General features: G+C 41.5%; 1 long non-coding RNA gene across 1 annotated transcript; it reads right to left on the minus strand.

The window, feature by feature from the left end:
- Positions 1 to 510: 510 nt before the first annotated feature.
- LOC116716206 (uncharacterized) lies at positions 511 to 16,844 on the minus strand. The gene is made up of 3 exons (XR_004338409.1): positions 16,830 to 16,844; positions 6,026 to 6,030; positions 511 to 701 (listed from the first exon to the last, which is right to left on the minus strand). It is a non-coding gene; the product is annotated as an uncharacterized LOC116716206 (long non-coding RNA).
- Positions 16,845 to 24,880: the final 8,036 nt, after the last annotated feature.

Consider the following 24,880-nt stretch of genomic DNA (forward strand, 5'->3'; position numbering starts at 1 on the left):
GAGCAAAACTGGGTTTTGTGAAGATAACCTTTCCTTGAACCAAATTTCTGGATTTAAGTTTGTCCTGAGAATTTATGTAAGGAGAGATAACGGGAGAGACTCCGGATTCCACAGGTATCTGTGAAATCTTATCTTATGTTTTTCTTTACCCAAATGACCGTAGAACCCAGAAGGCCAGGACGCAGCTGTTGGCTCTTTTGTTGAACCAGAGAGCAAATGGCCTTTGATCTTTGGCGTAAATTAGGGGGAGTTTCTAAGTTTTTCTGAGTGTCCAAGGTAGCTTCCAGTTGGTCAACCAGAGGTACGCCTTAATTGAATATATTAAAAAGGAAAGACACACCTTCAGTATAAGACTTCGTGCACAGGAGTAATAATTCAGAGAGCTGCCACTATTTTGCTTTTTTGCATCAGCTCTCTCCAAAGACGCGTCTTTGCCTTCTCTTTGTCTTTTCTTTGTCTTTTCTTTCTCTATTCTTTTTTCCTGTCTCAGGTAATGAATGCATATCTCTGTTCCTCTGCGGTTTTGTTGTTAATTCATACGTTGCTTTGTATGGGATTAAACTCTGTAATTCTGTGACGTCAACACGCATTGTTGTTTTCCTTGTGGCCGCACGTCGCCCGCTGAGAGGACCTGGGATCCAGAGGAAGAGGGAGCCAAACTTTTTTTCCAAAGTTAATTTATAAATTATTCTTCCTTAACACTAGCTACAGTGGAGCCCAGATGTTTGTAAAATATGTCAAACAATCTTTTTGCTCTCATTGTTTGACATAAATCTGAATAAATCCCAAAAGGGTGAACTCTTACTGTTTTGACGAAAGCAGTCCAGAGCTCGCTCAACATAAAATGTCTCAATTTGCCTGAAGAATTACATTAAATAAAAAATTTAAGTAGGATTTCATCAACTTTTTGGAACTTTCGGCTTGTGTATTTGAGTTGAAAGGGTTTGGTGTTTCTGATTCTAAACTCATTAGTTATCGCTCCACTGTGTCTTTAATTCATGACTTTTATTCATGACTTCCAGCGTTCATTTGACTTTGGTTCTGACAGTTTTTTAAAAAACGATTTCTACAGACCGGTCCAGAGACAGAGCAGGTGATACAAGCAAAACGCACACACACACACACACATGCAGGCGCACACGCGTGAAAAGATGAAAGAACGAATCGTTGAAAACTTTCTCAAAAACCACAGGTTGTGTCACAGAGGGAGTGGAGGGATGAAAGGAAAGGAAAAGCACAAATGAAAGAGAAAGGCAGAGTAGCGGGGTGACTGAGTGGCAGTGCAGATCGCTTGCCAAGCCACTGTCACTGGCACTTAAAGAGCGCTCACCCACACACACTGCAGTGTGTCACCTGATAAAATCTAAGACCGTTTGGAAAATTAGCACAAAACAATCAAAATGCCTCATGAAAAAAAAAAAAAAAAATGTTTGAAATGGGCCTCATTCTTTCTGGTTCCCATGAAGTCCATGTCCTGCCACTCAGACTGAAGCGCTCAAAGTGGGTTACCCGCGGTGGGCAATGTTGTTCAGCTGACTGCGGGTGCCCACATCAAAATGCAGGTTGGAGGTTTGACATTCCTGGAGGCTGTGTCCGTCTAGCCAGTTAGGCAGAGGACAGCCAATAACACACACACACACACACACACACATTCTGCTTAGCTATCTGATGAGACTAATGCTGATTCAAGTCAATCGCGAGGAAGAAAAAAAAAAAAAAATCTTAAATGTTCCACCTATTACGTGTGTACATGTGTGCTGGTGTTATTTGTGTTTGAACAGTGTGTTGTTTAAACGCAGGGGCTTTTTCTTGATGCTTGTCTCAAAAGAGTGTGTTGGCGCGGCGGGGGCGTGTTTGTGTGTGTGTCCTGTAACAGTAATGAAGGGAGATTATCACAGCTGGGCGCCTGCAGACCTCAAGGTTAAAGGAGCACAAAGGCACAGCTGTAACATTGTGTTGGCAGCGGATGTCACTGTGTGAACGCGTCTGTGTGTTTTTATTTTAAGGTCTGACTTAGATAATAAACGGATGATGAAACTGATAATTGTGGAGGTGGATGTTATTGCAAGCCAAATGCATTGAATATTACAACGTAATAATGTAGAAAGAGTGGAGAGTTAGATGCATTGAGACTTAAAATGTTCAGAAAACAATGCAAACGTGACAGTAATGGCCGCTCACAGGCTCCATGGTGTTAATATTAAACTACTGTGTTTCTTAACAAACCTCTCAAAAAATTATTCAGGATATAAATTATGGGATAAAGTTCTGGAGCGCCCTCTTGCCGTTTTCCTGTTTTCGCGGAGCCGCTTTTCAGTGAAACCAGAATATTTTCGTTGCGTTGGTCCAGTCGCTTGTTCACGGATCGGATCACATCGGCGCTTTCTCCTTTTTTAAAACAAAATTTCAAACCTTTTCAGGAACTCCGCAGGTATGAAAGCACAACATGCACAGAACGAGGATAAGTGAGCTACTTAATCCGTTCAACCTGGAGCATAGTTATGAGGACTGAGGGTCAAAAGCACATGCGGGGAAGACAACATGCTAAGGTCACAGTGCCACATAGTGGCCTGGCATGACAACTACAGTTTTTCTTGTCGCTTCTGACTTCCTGTGTAAATCTGAAGAAACACACAGTTTCCAGACAAACAAAGCCTTAGGCTGATCCAGTTTTAGAGGATTTAATTTTAAAGTATACGCATAGTTTTTAATTTGTGTACAAACAAACATTTGATTTGATTAAAAATATATATTTAAAATCTTTTTTCTTTCGATATATATTTTTCCCAGTAGGAAATAATATTTACCCAGCACTTCTGTGTTTAGCTTTGTCTCTTTCTTGGATGGAGCCTTTGGTGGAGTTATTGCTGATATTCTGTCCTCTGTATTTTCGTTGCCTTTGAAAGTCTTCCTGGCGCAGTAGTAGTTCTGCTACGATTCTTTCCTACACACTCAGACTGAGACGCTGCTCAATAACAGCATGCGTCCTCTTCTAACCTTACCATTCCTTTTTCTTTTCATCCATGGAAACTTTTGGGTTCAGCCGTGTTTCTTTCATGCATGAAGTCTTATATGGGGCCAATGTTGATATAAGCTTGTGTATAAATGTGCTGCATTTGATTTGCGTTGCCTCTGTGATTTCTTCTGTTTCTTTAGATCTCGAGTCACTGATGGTGCTGCTGACTGTAAAACTAGGTAATTCAGTTTTCCATTCCTACGATCCAGAAGTAGTGTTTACTTGTGAAATTAATTGTTCAAATCCAATAAAATAGAGTCTGTGAATCATTTTTATGATCAAATTACCAACTTTTGAGAGCCTCACTCAACTTGATGTACTGAACGTCTCTGTACAGGTTTAGTAATAGTGATGGAAAGACGATAAAAACTTCCAGAAGACTTCTGAAGTAAATACGGTTCTGGTCCTCAACCCATGGAACAGCTCTGGATTGATAAATGATTCTAGTGGAACAGAACCCGGTTTGCTAAGGCTATAGAAATGGACTTCCACTCTTCCACACTTTAGAAACACATAGAGTCAAGGTATAAAGAAAGTTCACCCTCTGTCAGTTCTTGGGTTTTAACGTACAAATAATCGGATGCATAATCCAGGCTTAAACCTACAAACACCCGACAAGTTCCACCAATCAGGTTTAGCACAGCCAACCCTTTGATTGTACTCTTCCAACAGAAAATAGACCTGATGGCATTCATGGCATCTTCTTGAGGAAAACCTGCAGATTATCTTCTGAAATTTGATTAGACGTCTCCCTCCATTCCTGAGGTTAACTTTTATTTCCTTCAGCTGAAGGAGGAAGCCTTTAAGTGTATCCTTTATTGTTTATGACTGTTTAGTCAACCTTGCCAAATGGCCCCTGAAGTTTTTAATGTCGCTCATTCAATTAAAGTTCGATGCAGAGCTGAACCTGGGGGGGCAATAAGTCACTAACTGGTATTATACTGCCCTGCTAATTACTGAAGCAATGAACTTTAATTAATATTTCAGCCCGGTGTGTGTGTGTTGGAGCATATTTGAGGGAGCCTCTTTACACACTTGAGGCTACCTCTCCCTTATCTCAAGCAATCTCTCTTCTACACGGCGGTGCGAGGTGGGCGCTGACATTTTGCCGAGTGTCTGGGTTCGCGTGAGAGACGGTGACACGGTGAACCGACGGAGGCCGCAGCGCTGCTGCTGTTCGGATTAGCATAGTTATCAGCCTCATCAGGAGCAGCAGAGAGCAGATCCAACACAAGCGACAACAATGCTCCTCCGAAACGGCTTTGTCCTTCATTTGAATAACTTCTCAGAAGCTGAAGCTATTTTTCGCTTCACCTCTGGTGAAAATATTCTTCAAAACAAATAGTCAGCAGCTGATCTGTCAAGTAGGACTCCATTATGCCCTGTTAACTGATTGTAGAAAGAATCTTAAGGGGACTCGGGTAGGTTTTACCATAAAAAGGACCAAACGTGACTTTTCTCCGGAATGAACCAAGACTTTATTTGCTTATTAAGCTTCATGTTTGCTCATTCTTTTTTTTTTATTTTGTAGTTTTTAATTTTAGGTCTGAAATTAGGTATGCACACATTAAAAAATTCCAAATTTCACCAAATTTATATTAATTTCTACTTTTGCAGCTAAAACTTATCATTTGTAACAGAAAAAATTAAGAGCGTCTACTTATTGGTAAAGCTGGCAGCAGCCATGTTTGGGGTTTTGTTGAGGACCCAAGCTGGATCAGATCAAGTGACTGACTAAGCAGTTTTTTTTTATTTTTTCTGATGTTCTTGACTAAACATGACGACATCTTGTCAGAATTTATGAGCAGAAAGTTTAGAGCCATCGAGGTTCTAATGTCTAACTACTGGATCGGATTCATCAGGATTAAAGATTAAACGTGACTGAATAAAGTAGAACCTACGTGTGAAAGTGTAAAATCTAAAATCAATTACATGCAACAGATTTTATTTAGGGGTATTAAAGTAGGGGAAATGTTGGAGGCTAGTAGCAGATTTGATTATTGTTGCTGTTATTGTGTCTGACCATAACAGGCTTTCTTACACACAATAACTCAACAGACTAAACATAAAGATCATAATGGCCACCTTACAGCTGCATCTTCATGTTGAATCATCTAAATGTGTGTTTTGTTTGCATATTTCACTTTTGTACTCCTTCTACCCGCCTGACCAGATTTAAAATTCTTGTTAAAGATTTTAAAGCAGCCATTGCATCGTTAAAAGTAAAGAAACAACAAAGGCGGAGTTGGTGTTAAAGTTAGCCGCAGCTTGTGTGCGTTAACACTGTTTATAATACGTTAGCTACCTACTGGGTTTGCCTTGAGCTAGCAGCGCCCTTCACTTCTCTTTGCCCACAGCTGTGCCGTGTCCGACGCTGCTGTGAGGCATCAGTCAGGCAGCTGGCCTGAAGTGAACAGGAGCTTTTTTGGTTCAGGCACAAATACTTTGATTAGCTCCTGGTTTATTTCATACGCCTGAAATGGTGTAGCAAAACAAATGTTAAGAAAAAAATCAAACCAACCTTTTGAAAATAATCAATAATTTCATTTTTCTCATCTGCTACAGCTAAGAAATAGAAACATCAATGCAGAAGACTAGATTTAAAATAGATAGAAAATAGAGTTTGTAATTTAATTCCACTGAATATCAGACAAACCTGCTTTGAAATGCCCAGCATTGGTATTCATACAGGTGAGATTTAAGACATTTTATTTGGGAATAATAATAATAATAATAATAATAATAATAATAATAATACTAATAATGAAGAAGTGTCCTGGTTATTTCCCTCATAAGAAATCTGTTTCTTGAGTTAAAATTGATATTAAACACCAACATGTCCAGATTTGCGTTACACTCTACCCAGGGGTCAGGGGTCATGTCTGATCATAATCGCAGATGGAGAAACAAAAGTGAGGAACATAACCTGCCTCTGTAGTCTGCTGATGTTACCGACTGTTCTTACCAGCACACACCCCTCCATGCACACACCCACACCCACCCACACACACACACTGACCCCTGACCCAAAAACAGCGTTTCCCCTTGTTGAGGACCAGGCTACAGTCCCCACAAGGAGCAGTGGGTCCCCACAACGTAGTATGTGTCAGGAAAATGGTCCCCACAAGGTATTACAAACAAACGCACACACACCCCCAAACACCCCCTTTCTGAGTGCTGACCTTGCCACAAGGCTTTGTCCTCTTACTTCAAGCCGACACTGTTTGTGAGTGTATGAAATTGTTCCAATCAATGATTAATTGTCTCTGTGTGTGTGTGTGTGTGTGGTAAGCATAAAACAAATGTCTATTCCTCCACTCTTCCCTGCTGACTTCTAAGAGAATATGTTCACATTAAAGTGAATGAATCCAGTGAAGAACGCCTCAGTAAAATCCTGAAAAGCGACACGTGTTCTGTTGGAATTCTGCTTGCGAAACGCTCCGGGTCTCTGCAAACTTTCAGACCCGCCCTCACTCTTTCCGCATGTCCTCGCGGATGCAGCTGCGGCCTGATCCCACACCTGCCCCGGACCTTTGACCCATGAAGTAAAAGTTGCTTGGACCGGTGTCTGACCTGACAGGAAGTTTAGTTTTGCTCAAACTGCTACACTCCAGTACGTTGGATCCAGCTCCGTGACGACCACGTTTACTCTTCAGGAAATGCCATAAAAGATGATTTTCATTGTCCAACAACAACGTAAATATTAGACCAATTAGACGTGAGTAATCTAACATTTAATTGGTCCTGGCTCTGCTGCATTCACTGTACACTGAACTTGATCTGAACTGTCCAGATAGTAGAACAATACCTTCCAAAGCAGTTCCCCGCTGTCCCCTGGGGGCCGCCAACCTGTCTGCAGGTTTTAAGACAACGCTCGCGCTTCCTGTGCTGAAATCACAAGGTTTAACTTACAGCCTCCAAAGTGCACAAGACGTGTAGATTTGCACACACACCCATACAGTCTAGGTGTGGCACGCATCCTCTGACTGTGTTAAACATCAGGAAGGGTATATCTGTCAACTCCTATTATACCCGACCTTGCTGAGGAAGTCACCAGGGCAGTGTGTTCAAAACCATATTTTCGGCCCCGTTAAAGAAATATTTCTTTGCTAAAAGGCTAAAGACAGTCTCTTCTTTTTGTAGCAAACAGACTGGCAGCGCGCCAGGAGTTTCCTCTGTGATTAAGCGCTGACGTGCCAGCGTATTAAAAATGGAGAAAGGACACGCCTCGACGACAGCATGCGGCATCAAAACAAGCAGGAGTGACAGTTTGAACCTTCCTCTAAAGTGCTTCACTTCGTCCAGCTGCAGAAACTGGAATGTTTCTGCTGCACATCCTGGCCTAACAAGTAAATGTACTCCTATACACTTCAAAAACAGGAATCGGAGGCAGACGTTTAAAATCATTATGAATTTCGTCAGGTAACATTGTGTCTATGTCTTTCAGTCTCCCAACCTGCATTTTCTTTTGAATATTTTACATATGCTGTTCTAACAAATAGTCAAATTTTTTCACAAATAAATTACAGTCCCATTCAAAGAAAATTTCACAAAAACTGAAATGTCAACAGGCGGGGCTTTAATATGAATTCTGACAAAACCAACACAATCATGCAATACAAACAAACAACATAGAAAAAAAAAAATTCTGGTGAGAACTAAATCAGCATGCCTGCATTTATTCCAACAGTCTAAAAATACACACACACACACACACACACACACCCACCCACACACACCGACATATCAGCAGCACATGAGGGATTATTCAGCATTTGGAAAGAGGTTTAAAGCACAGACTTTCAGGTTGGGGCTCCTGACTATTGAAGCAAAAGTGAGCAAACCAGCAGTCTGAGAGCTACACAAACCGGAACAGTTCATGACTTAGTTTCAATCTAAAGAGGCTCCTAAAGAAGATGAAGTTGGTTTGTACGGAAAGCCATCTACAAGTGGAGGATGTGAAACATGACAACATGGCCAGATCTGGCAGTCCAGGCAAGCTCTCCCTGAAAACACACTGCATCTGCAGCATGTATTCAAATCATGCTGGATTCATTTTGAAGGGCTGGTACTTTTGAAAAACATTTGCTTTAAAGTTATTTTCATTTATATACCCAGATTTGTTCATTGTCAAGGAGGAAAGTCATGCAGCTCTACTTGTATTAGCATGGTGAGCCTTTCAGAAAAGAAGAGTGCTGCTCCTGAAACCAAGCTGGTTTCAATGGATGACCTTTTGACCTCAGGGCTCACTTTTTATCTTCGATTACCTTGACTCTGCAAAAAATCTGTCTGAACGCATTTTTAACCCATTTGTAGTTTTACAGCACACATAAAGTCAATCCTTCTGTGGAGAAGCCTCTGTTTAGACTGGGGTCATTCTACATTATTTTTACTTATTGTAGTTGAGTTTTCTCTCTTTTTTTTTAGCCATTTTTCAGATTATTTTAATGATCCTTGCTCATCACTGGTGTGATTGTTCTTCTGAAATGTCAGTGACTGGCCTCCTTTTCATTAACCAGGGCTAATTCCTCCAGACATTGTTTGGTTGTCTACCTTAATGTTTTTCCTCAGCAGCACGAGCCTCATTCTGTTGGCTGCACCATATCAGTATCACCATATCGTCTTTGGCTCCCGTGATGAAGCGGTGCTTGGAGTCAAAGGAGCAGAAAAACACGGAGAATTTCTTCAGCCCGTCTGACCAGAGGGGCGGCGGCGACACCTGGAAAGTCTCCAGATCTAAACCGACACATGCTGAGCTTCCAACCACAATGAGGGAGTGGTGCGTAATGAAGAAGAAAAGACGCGTCTGGACGTAGCTGCTGCCTCCACAGAGGTGGAAGGAGGGGGAATGTGAACTCCTGCAGGTGGAGGTGTTCGTGTCAAAGGGTTGCCGGTACAATTTTGCTCACTTTCATGGTGCATGAGAAGGGAAGGGACAAATGAAAAAAAAAACCTGGAGACACTTGCAGCGCAATGGAGCCCTCATGGTTCAAATCTGTGTATTTTTCTGTTTCTGTTTTATTAGTGGAAATTTTGTCTATTCAAAGATTGTTTCATAGCGCATACTGTATATAAAATTCAGCTTGGGAATGTGGAACACCTAGGTGCAATGCTAATGCACAGTATTGGCAAAGTCATTCATTCTCCTTGATGCTGATTGGCTGTACCCCCAAAAACATAGATAAGGAAGACTGTGGATGTTAGTTTCTACCCTGTGCGTATTAATGCACATTAAGGTATATTTGGTGTTTGGCCAATTAAAATAGTCAGTTACAAACATTTTCAGATGGTTGTCAAGTATTCAATGATTTTAGCTATTCTCTGGTGGTTGTGGCCCCTAAAATCTGCAAATACCAGGGGTCCAACTTTACGTCAACTAGGGGTTGCACCAATTAGTCGACTAGTCGATTCTTTTCTCTGCAATGACTTTTTTTCTGCGCAAGTCAACTAGTCGCAATCACGTGACAAAACAGATTTTCCCAAGGAAATGAAAGAAGGTGAACTAGAGGAGTTAGTCAGAAAGCTCAAATTGTATAAAAATGTAAATAATTTACCAAAGAGAATATTTGCCGTGAATGTAGCTGACAAAGTCTCCAAGTAGTTGTGAAGCGTTTTGCGCTTACGTCACTGTGACGTCACCGCGACCAGTCGACATCGACTCGACTATTATCATGATGTAGTCGACCTTAAACAATATGAAGTCGTTCAACCCCTAATGTCAACAACGGTTTTCTCACAGAGCTGCAACTCAGATTGTAGAATTTGTCACTATTATGTACTTTCTTTAAAGTACACTACTATATAATGCTATCTGTCAAAAGTACTTACGTTGGTTTTGCTTCTGTTCTGCTGGAGAAAGTCGTGGTACTTCGACTCATTGATTTCTTCTATGTATCCACAGATACATAGAATAGCTGATACATAGCTGGGTTTACAGTATTGTAATATAGAGCTTTATCTGCACAGCTATGGTAGCTAATCCTAGCTAGCGGGAACATGCAGATGTTAAATAAGAGGGTCCCCAAGATGGAACCTTGGGGCATCCCACATGTTCCAATGGAAAGTTGCCCATAGACAACAAATAGCTCCCTGTTCTTCAAGCAGGTCAAGTGTTATACCAGTCCAACACAGCTCTCCTGTTGCTTTAAGATCAACTGGGTCATTTGCTGAGCTGAGGTCCATCAGAACCAGCGCCATGGTTCTTCCATGTGTTTGGATGTCACTGAGCATTTTGATGAGGACGGTTTTAGTACTGTGGGCGAGCACGGAAACCGGTTGAAAGCAGGACAGGCCGACTGCTCGCTTGGTTATTAACATTTGCAAGACTGGAGAAAAATAAATTCAAAGAATTAAGGGGGAAAAAAAAAAAAGACAGAAGACAAAGCCCAAATCAAATCTGCCAAAACATAACGTGAGATTATACATGCAGCACGTTGAAAGCAGGCAGAGGATTATAAAAGAGCAGATTTAGAAGATTTAAAAGGGAAGTTGCAAGGAGGCGGAGAGAACGAGTGATAGAAAGAGAGAGAAACAGAGAGCAGATAATAAAGAAAGACATCTGTAGCAGTTGTAAGGACATGGATTTACTGTCTTAATACAGTTACAACGCTCCCCAAGGGATTAGATATGGTCATTTCATCAGACAGAGGGAGCGGATTAAGAAAAGGCTAAAAGACTAGAGGGAAAAATTGATAAGAAACTGAGATGGAAGAGCAGATTGAGGGATAGATAGAAGGAGGACATGGAAAATCACTTGGCTTTTATGGAATTGGGACTAAATCTTTACAGTCAGAGACCATTTAGAAGTTGATTGACAAAAACAGGCGCATGCGTCGCGACATCTTCAAATCCGAGGACTGAAACGGCCCCGAACCGGAGCTGGAGACATGAAGGAGCGCCGGGGCTTCCTTTCAGAGCCAGGGTCACCGGCCACACCAGCTGTCCCCACACAGGGGACGAGGGACACACACAGAGACACACACACACAAACCCAACTCTCCTCAACAGAGGGCATCAAAGGAAATGTTCAGACATTAAAACGCCAGCTCCGAACTGGAAGGATTAACAGAAAGACCAGACGCAAATCAAACCCTTCCTTCTTCAGCTTTTATTCCAATTTCAATTTCAATCTGCAAGTAGACTTAATGTGATTTAAGGAGGGGGTCAGTCAGACGGAGAATAAAGAGCACGAGAGGGAGCGAGGTGTACGGCAAAGACGCGGAGCAGGAGAGGAAGTGGTGCAAAAGAGCGAGGGCAGAGCTCAGCACCCTCAGACATATGGCCGTCTCCTTCTTGATTACACTTCAGCTGGCTGGAAGATTACCAGCTCTGTGTGTGCGTACTCCTGCATATGCTCCAACATGCCCGCGTCCAAGACCTCACACTGAATCCTGCGAGCGATTACTCAGCCCCACTTAACTTGTGCGCGTCCGCCGCGCCTTAGCGCGCCTTAAGAAGTCAGCTGGTTTACGCCAGATTAGGAGACTCCGCGTTTGTTTGCTCACATGTGTAATGGAGTGTGTCTGTGTACGCCACGTTGGCTGTCTTCCGTGGATTACTGACAGGCCGAGTGCGGGATGCGCGTTTCTTAACACCAAGATTACTCCAAGTGATCCCCTGGGTCACAGGCAAGATGAGATGCAGGCCGAGATAGCTTCTGATTTCCTTTAATCCCACAAAACCCGCGCTGGGAAATTCACAGTGTGTCGATTCAAACTGTTTTCCTGGAATATTTAGAATATTTTTTTCAGCGTGTGTGAGTGTCGGTGCTCGTGTGTGGTCTCATCTGGCCGGAGTTTGCTTGGAAGGAAGTGCATCCATATGCTACAAGAAGACCGCCGGTGACCTCACACCACGACCTCGCTGTGGTCTGCCGCTAACCGCGAGGAGGGCGAGTGACACAGCTCGGCTGAAAGGGAGAGAGAAAGGGACATGAAATGGGGCAGTGGGCAGAAGGATGGAGGGAGAGGGAGGGTGAGGAGAGAGATGCCAAACCAGAGGGAGATAACTGTAGAGATGCTGCTCACTGAGGTGGAAGGCAGTGAGCTGCTTGTCAAGAGCTACAGCATGCTGAATCATCGTGAACCTCTCCTATCATCTATCCCAAATGATTTTTGCATAAAGGGGAATAAGGAAGATCCAAAGGAAATGCATCATTCTGTTCTTTTGTCCGACTTCTTCACATAGGAAGCATGAACTGATGTTACCTGAAAATTCCATTGATGGAAAAAAACCGTTCCTGATTCTTACAAAGCCTCCTGCACTGCCTCACATAGAAAATATTCCACTTTTTAATGTCTGATGTTTGGTTTTCCCCTTGTAAAGTACAAGGAAATGGTCTCTAAGCCCTGATTCTGGAGAGGCCATCTCAGGGTTGCTGTATCAGTACCTTACGTTGGGTCTGTCCAATCCTCTTTGTCAGGTAAAGGGCTTTTTTTTCCCCGGACTTGTTATCCAGTAACCCTTAAACTTTTGACCTTTTCATCACATCAATAAGAAAAACCTTCTTTGATCCACTTCCTTTAGATTATTTTGGTTTTTTCAATCCCTCCATCTGCAGTACGCTTAATTAACACATCAACAAAAGTGTATTATTTTGTGACTATCCTTAGTGATGTAGCAACATTTGAAGGCGGTTGTCATTGTCAATCAGCGATTTTATTCTTTTCTCTAATCTTATTCGTCACTTTGAGGATTACATGTAAACGGTGATTTTTCTTTTGGTTACGTTGTCGCCACATGATGGCCATGTGTTCAAGGGGTGTCAGCACAAATTTTAGTAAAATGTAAGCAAGTGAGACAAAGCTGAGGCTCGAGGAGAAACAAAACTCCTAGAGCAGGGGAAAGGAATGCTCAATTCAGCAATAAGCTCACGGGTCAGGGTTTGGGATTTTTGTGTTTCGGCATTGCTCAGACGTCGCTCACAGTCACTGCTGCTGACATCTGAGGAAACGTCATCATGCAGAAGACGACACCGGAACTAAATGAACTAGAAGCACACACAAAAATACATATCCTTATGACCACTGCTAAAAATCTAACAAGAAATTGACATTTCGGCTACATTTTTAATAGATGATTAGAAGTTATGTTCTGAGGAAAAATCCACAAAGAGGTGAACTTGTGAATACTGAACTGTGTATAGGAAGGACTACATTGTGGTGATACATATTTGTGTTCATAAGGTTTTTTTTACCACAGTCTTTTGGGACTGAAGATGGCTCTGGCAGTATCGGCTATTGCTTGCCAATTCAGTATTGATATGATCAATATTTTTGGATGGATACGCCCACCTCTGGTTGGAGCTAAGAAATCTGCATGATTTTAATTGTTTAAAATTATTTCATTAAAAATCCAAGCTAAACACATCTGGTTTATGCCAAATCCTAGAAACAGGTGGGGGAGGGGGGTCGTCCTCAACAGAATAAAAAAAATTATCACAACCAAACAGAAAACATAACACATAATTTCTAAAACAAAATTTTCCAGATGAATGAAATATTTTGTTAGTTGTAAGTAAATAAAGATGTATGTAGCTGTCATGAGTTATAGTTTTCTGATGATCCTATCTGAATCATAACACTGGACCTTTACCGGACATACCAGCTGCTGTTGTCCACTACCAGAAAACTTCGTCCCGCCTCCAACGACCTCAACTCTGACCTCCACTCTCACGGCCACTGATCAGTCCAGGACACAGCCAGAAGCTGGCTTGTCCAGCCCTGTTAAGCGTTTAGCTCCCCGCTGCTGCGTTGGAAGGGGCAGTGTCCGCTAACGCCGCTGCACCCAACCCTCCGTCTGAAACATTCCCACTAATGGGAGTTGTGACATCAGTCCTCATTCAGGAAGACCAAAGAAATAAATAAAAACGCTTGTGGCTTCTGTGCGTTGCCCTGAAATCTTCAGTGAAATATTTTTCACAGAGCCCACTCTGGGTTAGCCAGATAACCCCTGAGTTTGAACTTGATCTGCCCGCACAGCAAATACCCACCGCCTCTCTCACCTCAGAATATGGATGAAGAGAGAAAAAAAAACAAAAAACAAAACGGCAGGATAAACAGGCGTTAAGTGGGAAGTTGAGGAGTTAGGTGTCACCAGAGGAGTGGATGGAGGGATTAGGTGGAGTGAGGCGACTCTTGGCAGAGCTCAGTGATAATCCTGTGCCTGTGTGAATGATTAGCATATATACTAAACACTTCAATTCTATCAGCTAACACTGAGAGACTGAGATAACTAACACAGGACATGCACCAGATCTGTCTTCTGTCTCCTACTGCTGCCCTTCACCATTTCCCTCCCAAAGCGTTCAAACTTTCCAGGTTCGCCCGTTCGCCCTGCGCTTATTTCTGATTTTCTCCTTGGCGTTTTCATGTTTTATCTGCACTTGGTTAAAGAAATTACAATAAACATCCGATCCAAGCAGGCTGGATCTGCTGTGCCGCCAGACCCGCCCTAAAAGGGGGCATTTTTAATGTTCCCAGACGTCATAAAATACCAATGGAAACACGCAAAAAAGATGGACAGATATTATAAAACAATGTGATTGCTTTAATGTAAATAAAGATTTTTTTCATTAGAGGGGTATAAATAATTTTAAACACGAGTTAAATTAAATGTTGAAGCTTCTTTTACATTACTTTACAATTTCAGAGGGATACAAACTTTTGGTTGAACAAAACAAAATCTTAAAGGGAATTTGCAGGGGTATGAATAATTTTGGACTTCTCTCCTCGTCCTAACATTTAACTGTACAGGTTTTTAATCTGCTGTAAATATTACAAAATAAACTCAAACCAAACAAAACTGATTGATATAAAACAGGAGAAATATCATTTATTTTCTTAACTTTCACTCCATTCAGTTTGGATCAGTTGAAGGCTTTTAGCTTGCATCTTGTGAGCTTCTTAAAGGTAATAATAAACTATTACAGTATTCCAGCCTTAAGGAATAAATGCATGTGCTAGTTTTATAGCACCATGCTAACTGACGTGAGGTTTCAGGATCTATATTAAAATTAAAACTTTCGATTAATGAATGAGAACTGAAAACTTCTTTCAAGATATGCAGCTGCTCAGTGGTGGATCCACGTCCACTAATCCGCTAATGTGCTAACAAATCTTTTTTGATTAGTACATTAGCATCTTTGCTAACTTTGAAAACAGATAAATAATGAAGTGCTGATTTACTTGGCTGTTTTGTAAACGTTCAATTGAATAAAGTTCGACGTCGGCGCTGAAGTTTTGCTTATCGACTGTTAAAAATCCATCCAGTAGTTAGACGTATTCATGATCTTAAGATCTGATTCATCCCCTCCTCCCGTCATCTCTTCATCCCCCCATCAATAAGTCTTTAAACCTACATCTTTGTGGCACGGTCCTTGCTAGTGAACTACTGTTTCTCATTATTCTGAGCTGTGAGACAGCAGATAAGAACGGAGGGCTGTGAATCTTCAAATTGTCCATTTTTCACTTCTTTCGCTGAGATAAAGCTTTTTGTTTTTTTGACCTCTCAGCTGCAGCTCTCACGAAACACAATATTCAGACTTAATTCTAGTTTCAAACCCCCAGAACTGTTGTTTCTCAGCATTTTTGAGCTGCTCCACAGCAAGTAAAGCTGAAAATTGAATGTAGAGCTGCGAATCCAGATTCTCCATTTTTCACTTCTTTCGCTGAGATAAAGCTTTTTTTTTTTTTGGACCTCTCACCCTCAGCTCTCATGAAACACAAGATTTAGACTTGGTTCCAGTTTCAAACAACCAGAACCGCCATCTTTCAGCATCCTGAGCTGTTTTCTAGATAATGTGGTTGAACATAGAATGCAGAGCTGTGAATCTACAGATTTTCCATTTTTCACTTCCTTCCAGCTGGGAAAGTTTTTGCCCTTCCAGCTGCATGACAAGTATTCAGTCTATCGTTTAGGTCTCAACTAACCATTTTTTGAAGTACAAATTTGTTTGCAAAGACTTTGTAACTAATTTTATTTGTTTTTGTGTTGTTTTTTTTTGGTGGATATTTAAAATGTCTTCCTGTTGCAGTGCTAATTGTTTATTAGAATTTAAAGTTTAGCGATCTTTGAGAATGTGCTCTTGCATTATTTACTATTATATTATTTGAAAATGGTCTCGAAAACATTTTGTGACAGAAACTTCTGGGAATTTATTGTTTGGGAAAATTTATCACGACAAGCCTACCTTAAATTGATACATTAGTCAGCGATTGGCTTTTTGTCCATGTATAAATTAAAAATATAAGCTATCTCATATGCTATCATATAAGCTATTGGTCATTGTATCTGTGAAACAATAACCAATTGATTTAATAAAAACAAAATGTATCATGTACCTGTTAGAAATATTTAGTGCATTTCATCTTATGTTTGGAGTTTTCTTATTCTCACTGTATTTGATGTGTGAAGTTGTTGTGCTGTTCTCCCATTGTTCTGAGTGTTTCAGTTCCTGCCTTGCAGTTGCAGTTGCAGAAGGGAGCAAACAGGAACTGAACTCAACCGTCAGCTCGTACGTGCAGCGCGCTTGCACTCAAGATAACAGAAGAAACAACTGAAGAAACAGCAACGCTATGTAACTAGGTTAAGGAAATAAATATTCCTTAAAGCGCCCTCGTGTAAGTCAACCATCTGGGCTCCACTGAAAACCCAGTCAAACCCCGTTAAAATCTACCTGGGCAAGCCCACGTAGGGCCCACTTGAAAACAAACCCTTTTGGAACCCGTATTTTCTGCCCTCATTTATCCCATACCACCTGGCTGGAAATGGACTCGTTTCCATCAAGTAATATAACAAAGGTCCCTTTTAACACCAAAGAAAAACACTCCTCCATCGGACCACAGGAGGTTGCGCCTCTGGCGGTCGTACATAAACAACACACCTCCCCTATAAGCACAGCCGCAGATTATTTTCATCGTCCAGACAGAAGAAGGTTGTGCCTCTAGCACTCATACATGGACAACACACCTGTCTAAGATCTTCCTGGACTACGCCAACGGAGACCACACAGTCCATTTCAGTAGGTTCACTGGCGCTAGGATAGAGATCCTAACGCAATGGACCTTCTTCACACTGATCCTTGTAACTACGTGTGGGTCTCAATCGCGTCTCTAGCTGTATTGATATGCGTCTTTTGCTTGCATTTTATGTATGTTCCATGTCAACAAGCCCGTGAATTTGTTGGTTAGTTGGTTAAAAAAGAAACTGTACACTCTCAATACTTGACTTGTTTATTATAGCAGCCTCTAGCACTCGTACATAAACAACCCCCCCCACATATAATCATAGCCAGAGCACGTTGGTCGCTCCGTCTGACACCAAAGATCCTCTTGGACTACGCAAACGGAGACCAGCCCAGACCTCGAGTTCGTGAGGGGCTGCACGGCACAGTCCTGTGATGTCATTTTGGTGCAGACCCTCTTGCTTTTCTGGACAAGAGGGCATGAGGGTTTGTTAAGAGGAAGAGCAATAACTCTAATCGTCAGGAATCAAAGATTAAATCAAAAGTTGCAAAAACAATAACCACATTTAGGTAATAAAGTTGCATATTGTTTTTATCAAGGCCCAAAAAGAGACTTTGGTTTTCATCTTTCTGCTGTCAAACCTAACATCAGTTTGTTTCCTTCAGATGAAACTAATGAGGGCCCTTCCATCCGCTCCTGGCCTCACAGACTGACACTTCCCTCCCATCTTTTATTTAGCTGCCGCCCAGCTAAGGGCTCCTCCAGACCGGCCATGCCTTCAGGCAAGCCCCAGGCCTCGTCGCCCAACAGGCCTCTGGAGTGAACCTCTTCGCTCCCAACTGCTGCCCCCGATGCACAGATTTCACTCCCTAAAAAGATGAACCAAACACATGTTCACAACCATAACACCACCTTTAGGTTTAATTCATCCATCTAATTATTCATTTATCATAGATTTTTTATTTTATTTATTAGCACGCAAATGCTAAAGACATAGGCAGACAGCCCTTTGAAGAGAGATGATGTTTCATTAATATCTTCTTTGTGGACCGATGTGCTTCAGACAGGTGTAACCTAAAGGGTTTTTAAAAAGCGGTCAGAAGATCAAAGGAGGGTTAACATCGTCCATATTCTGGAATAAGGACGATGATGTTGGACATGTTTTCTTTTTCCCATCTCTCTCTCCAGGGATTTGCAGACAAAAGATGCATTCAGAGCCTTTTGTACGTAGACACGTGGAAGGTTTTTGAGCCTCGCAAGAAACGGCAAACAGGAAAAGTCCTCAAACTTCATCGGTGAGAAATACTTCCAGGTCAGCAGTAAGAATACAGGAAGTGTTGAGTTGACAGCTGTGCCAATGTACATAAACATTGGCACAGCTGTGCACCAGCAGTGCATTTCACTGCTGGTGCAGTGCATTGCACCAGCAGTGAAATGCACTGCTGGTGCTCTGGGACAATTTTTCATTATTCTGAGACAAGCAGATGAGTAAACGAAGGAAAACAAAAATTTCCATTGTTTCTCCCTTAAAAACCTTGTAGTTTTATACGTGAGGTGAGATCAGAAGCTGGTGTCTACACCTCTGTCCTCTTGAGGATATCAACAGACAGGCATTGTGTTCTAGTCAGCACATGTATTCTGACACATCTCTGTCTATGCAGCACAATAGCAGCCAAGACAGCCTCTCTCTTCGCCGCTTGAAGGAAAACATGGAAGAGCATGAGTGGAAGTTTATTCCCCGGCTCACGTTTTTTTTTTTTTTTTTTTTGGACTTCACGAGCGAAGACGGTTTTAAAAGGTGGATTCCGTTAAAAGAAAAAGAAAAGAGTTTGCATCTCCAACCTTGATTCTTCAAGGTTTCTATTAATACTTGTGGGCACATTTTTTATTCTCTTTGGAATAATACCTTCCAACTGACTCAGAGAGTCAAACAGAAAAAGTAGAGGGGGAGGGGCTCCTTTCTTATTGTTTTGTTGGAGGAGTTGACTGGAAAATCCTGGAAATTGGGTTGTTTTAATTTGACTCGGCAGCTGATCCGAAGGGGCCAAAGATCCTGTTTAAAAAAAGCCAAAACCTCAAAGTGCAATCTTCTCTGATTCGTATTGCAATTCCCTTCAATGCCACTCCTGGTAAAGATTAGCCAAAAGACTCGAGATAAACGCATCCAAAACTGGATAAATACATCGAAAGTTTAATGTACGTGTTTTTATAAATTCCTAATTTAGGAACTGTATTGTCAAGCCGGTTTAGACTTGCAAGTTATGACATATATATTCGTTTCCATGTCGAAAAGATACAAATATTTTGAGAGGCATCAATAATAATAATGATAATAAAAAAAAATTTGAGCAAGGCAGCTGTAATGCCACACTTTGGCAAAAATAATGTATAGCTAAGACAGAAGTAATCATAGTAAAACCACTTGCTCAAAATTAAGTTCATACAAAAAAGATGTAAAAATGAGAAGGAAGTCAAAAGAAATGGATTATTTGTATCTGGTAGTTTGACAGCTTACCAGATACAAAGGGATTTGCAATTACTCTTAAAATCTCCATGACTATGTTGGACAAAATCTTTAGTATTAATGTTGGACATATGGTGCACCCCTTCCATATCTCCAAACAACTGTCACCAGAACTCTTTAGAGAGCCATGCAGAGATTGTTTCCACATAATCCGTCAGTTTCTCACTGGTGAGGGTTTAACTAAGTTACAACGTTGTACTGTAGCTGTCAACACATTATTCTCAGTATATATCTGTCACGCAACTTAAACTCTATTATTTTGTTTATGGAATCAAAGAGGAATGAAAAAAAAATAATGTTAGTTTTCTCAAAATAACTTGTCATTATTCCTTAAAAAGTCAAATGGTACAAATGCGGTGGATGAAATGAGAAGTTAAAACGCTCGTCATCCAAACATTGTTTTCTTTCTTGGCTCAAACACAAAGGAGCAAATTATGCCGCTATAATTAGTGTTAGTGAAACGAAGCATTTTTTAAAAATCTGATTAACTTTGTGCTCACAAACAACACTCACATCGAGGTCCGGTTGTTGATTCTGATTGTGGAATAAACCTCATAAACTTGAGGATTTAGTTCAGCATAATATTTAATCTCAGATTGCTATTGTTTTATTGCACGTTTTTAAAAAAATGAACATATAACAGACAAAGTAAAGTTACGTCTTGGATTATGAGAAACAGGAGACATTTAAAGGCTTCTGAATATTTACTCCATTTCAATGAAGTTGGAGGAAGAGCCAGGAAACCACATTGGTCCTACAGGTTGCAGGACAAGATTAGCAAACATTGCTATATTTTGTCTTTATTGTAGTTCAGTAGACAGTGGCAGATTGAGACTTTTTCCTTGCACAGTGTGACATCATTATCTATGATTGCTCAACTTGTCTCAAAATCTGCTCCAAGAGACGTTCCTGACCGCTATAAATCCACAGTCCTCTCTCAGATCTGCAGTGACCTTATTACACTTTGCCAATAATGCTCTTTCTAAAACCAATAAATTACATCCAGCAAACACATTTTATATTATTACTAAGAGCAGCAGTCAATCCTAAGCTCGAGACACTCAAAGGTATTTTTAAATTCACTAAGTGTCCGAGTGGATGTAAGACCAAATCCGTCTTTGTTCCATTTGGGATTTACTTTGTGTTATTAAAATCTGTAGCCCAAAGACAGAAGACAAAGCCCGTAAGTGACGTTTTCTTCTTCAAGCACACACTGTCAAAGTTCAAGCTGCTGTGCTAGCAGCGATTTGGAAAAAAAACATCACCAGCAGCTGAGAAGCAAAGAGGAAGGAAAGGCATGGAAGGTGAGGGAACGAGCGCACGTCGCAGAGGACAGGAAAACAAACAAATGGACTTAATCCTGTGGAAAGAGGAGAGGAGAGCCATACAGGAGGAGATTGAAGTAAGGGGGAAAAAACGTTGTTTGATTGCTGTTTGTCTTAAACACTGATGTCCTTAAAGAATGTCCTTAAAGAGCAAATACACCCAAACCCCTGGGATGCTACTAAGTATGCGATAATGACCCCCAGACAGAGAAAGATCATGGTGGGGTGGTGTTGGATAAACCAAGTACGAGTGACAGGAAGACAGAATGAGAGCGGGAGCTCTTGGCTTATGGAAAGTGTCTTGGAGATCCTCAGGGTTAAGGATTGTTTGGAGATGGCCACAAGGGAAAGATAGTGGAGGACTGGCTGAGTGAATGAAGAGACACGTTTTCGTTCCTCAAGAAATTTGCCAAATTGACTCTTTGGGTCATCAGTGCAACTCCATAATCTTTTTTTTTTTTTGGTGTACTTTAACATCCAGGTGTTCAAACGCTTTGTACTTCAGACCTTGTCCTTCAACCTCCTTCCTTCCAACAGAAAGGGAAAAAAAAGATCTCTCAGCAAGCTGGCCAACCCCTGCCTTTGTGCAAGATGCTCTTCCAGTTGGAGACCGTGCCTCCTCTTGACTCCATTTTTTATGCCTTCGTCAAAGACGAGGCCCCTGCAGCGTAAAGGAGGAGAAAGATCAGTGCGAGAAAGACGAAGAGACGGATGAAAGACGTTTTTCTGTTTCCTGCTGTGAATGTGAGAGAGTATTCTGTCATCTGCAAATAGACACGTCAAATTCAACACCTTCTTCGATCTAAAATACACCCACACAATGCCTTGTCTTTGACACAGTCCAAAGTATTACAACACATCTCAGTCTCCCCCACCAGTAAGTTGCCACACGGTTCACACCTGACCCTCTGGCATTCTTTGCCCCATCACCTGCTGCTTTCTTCTCATCCGCCTCCCTTTCAATCAGTCACTCTGTCTTTTTCTTTCAACGCCGCCATCATCCATCATCACTTTGTCTCTTCTCCCTTCTATTTGTCTCAGTCCTTCGTCTCTCAGGGTGTTCATTGACATCTTTTGACAAGGGCATGGACCTAGGTTACTCTCTACTTCACTGCTGTCAATTGATAGTCTGAGTTCAGGATTTTGGGATAAATAGAACATTTTTTTGTTCACAGTGTTTGATCTAAAGTTCCCTAAAATGATTTCTGACAAAGTTTTTTGTTTGAATTGCCTTTTTTCCATGTGATTTTCAAATACTGCTGTAGTGACTTCCTGTCTGTCCTGGCCAGGATATAGATTTTATGGGTCATGTTGAGGGAGCCAACATTTGAATACAAAGAAAATTCACTGTCTGAATTGGTCCTAATTTGAAACTCCCTTTCTAGCCTTGATTTTGTGAGTTTGGATTTAGGTGGCTTTCTTCTACTAAAAAGAGCGACACCAGAAGATACCATGTGATTGGGGTTAGAGAAGGCTAACTTTATCACTACCTTAAGAACCCTAAAAACAGATGAAATCAGTTTACATGTAGGACTTTTACTTAGAGTTCAAGGATTTTTTATTATCATACCACCTTTGCTTGTTTGTGGTATGAAATTTGGACTCGGGTCTAAAGTTGACTGATCTGTTTGGATATATACATTCATTTGGTGTGAATGATCCCTTAAAACAAACTAGAGTTACAAAATGTATTCCACGATAAACTTTATCAACAACAACACTCATTCAAATTGCAAAGACACAGAGAGAGAAGACATTTAAGTAATTCTTCTCTCAAGAGCTCTTTCTCTGTTCCTCCTTCATGACACTTCTTCTGCAGGGTCTCCCTCATGTCAACGCTTCTCTCCTGAACCACTCCTTCCCTCCCATCACCTACCTCACCCATCACCTCCTTAATCTCCCCCGTCTCTGTCTCCTCTCATTTCCTCCATCACCCCTTTGGCACTGGTGGTTCTCTGAAGATGCTCCGCTAAAACACACGCTGGCAGCCGCCACATTCATATGCAAATAGGGACTATTTCTATGGAGACAAGTGCAAGTAGAAGGGGGGGAAAAAAGCAAGAAAACACATACGTGCAGAAGAAAACTCACAAACCTCGACAAGCAGAGAGATGTGTGCAAATACGGTAATGAAGGATGATTAGGGGCAAGGAGTGGGTGGCAGCTAAGACATGACCTCCTGACTCAAGTAACCACTCAGAGTGCGCCGTTCATCCGAACTGCTCCAACCTCTCCACAAGGACTTGATTGCTTCCTGGAGAAGCAGCATGTATATGTATGCGTTTGTGTGCGCGGGGGTCGGTGTGAGCAAAGGTGAGGAAGAAAGTGAGAAAGATAAGGAGAGACAAGAGGCAGAGAGTGAAGCTGTCTTCTACCGCCCTCCGCCTCTCACCAGAGTGCTGTACTTAGCAGAAATCCTTGATGGAAGCGATTGTCCAATTCAGATTTACCCAAAGAGACCACTTGATGAAGAACGCTGAAACTGATTGGAAACTGTAACACAGTGTGTCATCTTTTAGCGCTGATTAAAGCAGATCAGGGTAGGGAAGAGATCCACTGCGTGTTACATACGGTTCAGTTGCTAATTCCTCGACTCAGATACTCAGAGAAAGAGTTCCCCTGTGCTGTCTCAAAGCATTGGGGGTTGCTTTACTTAGAGGGTTATCATCAACAAGTGGGGGGAAAAGAATTAAGTGAAACAGAAGCTCTGCAGCTCCAGCTCAAGGTTTTAGTGAAATACTTAATTATGAAACAATCCGGAAACTGTTCACAGATCTTCAAGGTAACTTTTATACATGACGTACATTGCTGCATTCTTGAGTGAAAGAAAAAGTAAAGCATTGACATTTTTCCAGGTACTTTCACTGTCTGTTTTCCCTTGCTTTCTCCTGGAAATGCTCAATGTTCATGTTCAATACACACACACACACAAAAAAACACACCTTTTAAAGTTGTTCAGGTAAGATCATGGTCATATCTTAATTTGGGAAAGATGATCATTTCTCCTTGGTTAACTTGAAGGCATCTTAAGAGATCTTCACAAGTCATTTTTCCAAGTCCAACGCCTTTTGTAATAAAAGATATCAGTACACCAACCTTCACTCATACAGATTCTACTGATACACAATGACTGTTTGGATTTGGATGAAGTATGGGAGAGGCTTTAGCAGTATTCCTGAGATGATAAAACCAAGAGCGAACCAGAGACCCAAGAGTAAGTCAAAAAAGAAAACACCAAGATTCCTAACAGAATATTAGTGGGATCTTGCAAGTTGATGAGACAAATCTCAGATTTTAGGAACAAACTTGTCTGGAGCAAAGATGAGGATTTCAGCTTTATTTTTCATTTAATTGTAGAAAGCTTCATACCATCTAATGGTGGAAAGAGTCTAAACCCATAAACAGCTTGAATGAAATATATAACTGAATATCATCTGCATATTGGTGGTAGGAGATTGACTATGATCAGCTCAGAATGTGCTGAGGAGGGAGCAGACCCCGACACAGGTCCTTGTGGCACCCACATCCTCATTCCTCCCCATTCTCATGCTCAGATTGAAGTTACGTTTTCTTCATAACTGTTGTTGCAAGCTGCATGTATTGTTACAACCGCAAGTGTTGAAAAAGATAACCATTGAAACATACGTGGGCCACAGAAAATAATGACACACAAAGGATGAGGCCGTCAGAAGGGAAGGATGGCAGGCAAGAAGTTTGGATTCGAAGGAGAAGCAAGGTGAGAAACCAGGAGACAAGGGGGGAAGGATGGTAAGAGAGATAGAGGAGAGATGAGAGGAGTGATAGCACAATGGACGCCTGAAGGACGCGTGTACTTCGATAACAGATGCCATCAGAGAAGATGCTATCGCTTCTCCTATCGCTCAGCACCATACACTGTTAATGGACAGCAAATGGAGTAAAAGCCACATGTGTGTGCAGTGTTTCCTATAGGCCGGCATATACACGGCTCCTTTAACCATAGTGGCCACACACCAGCTTGAATGTCTCGACTCCGGAGCCTCTTCTGCCTCACCATTCCACTTTTTACTCA

The sequence above is a fragment of the Xiphophorus hellerii genome, chromosome 24, assembly GCF_003331165.1.
Source record: "Xiphophorus hellerii strain 12219 chromosome 24, Xiphophorus_hellerii-4.1, whole genome shotgun sequence".
In the NCBI taxonomy this organism is placed as follows: Eukaryota; Metazoa; Chordata; class Actinopteri; order Cyprinodontiformes; family Poeciliidae; genus Xiphophorus; species Xiphophorus hellerii.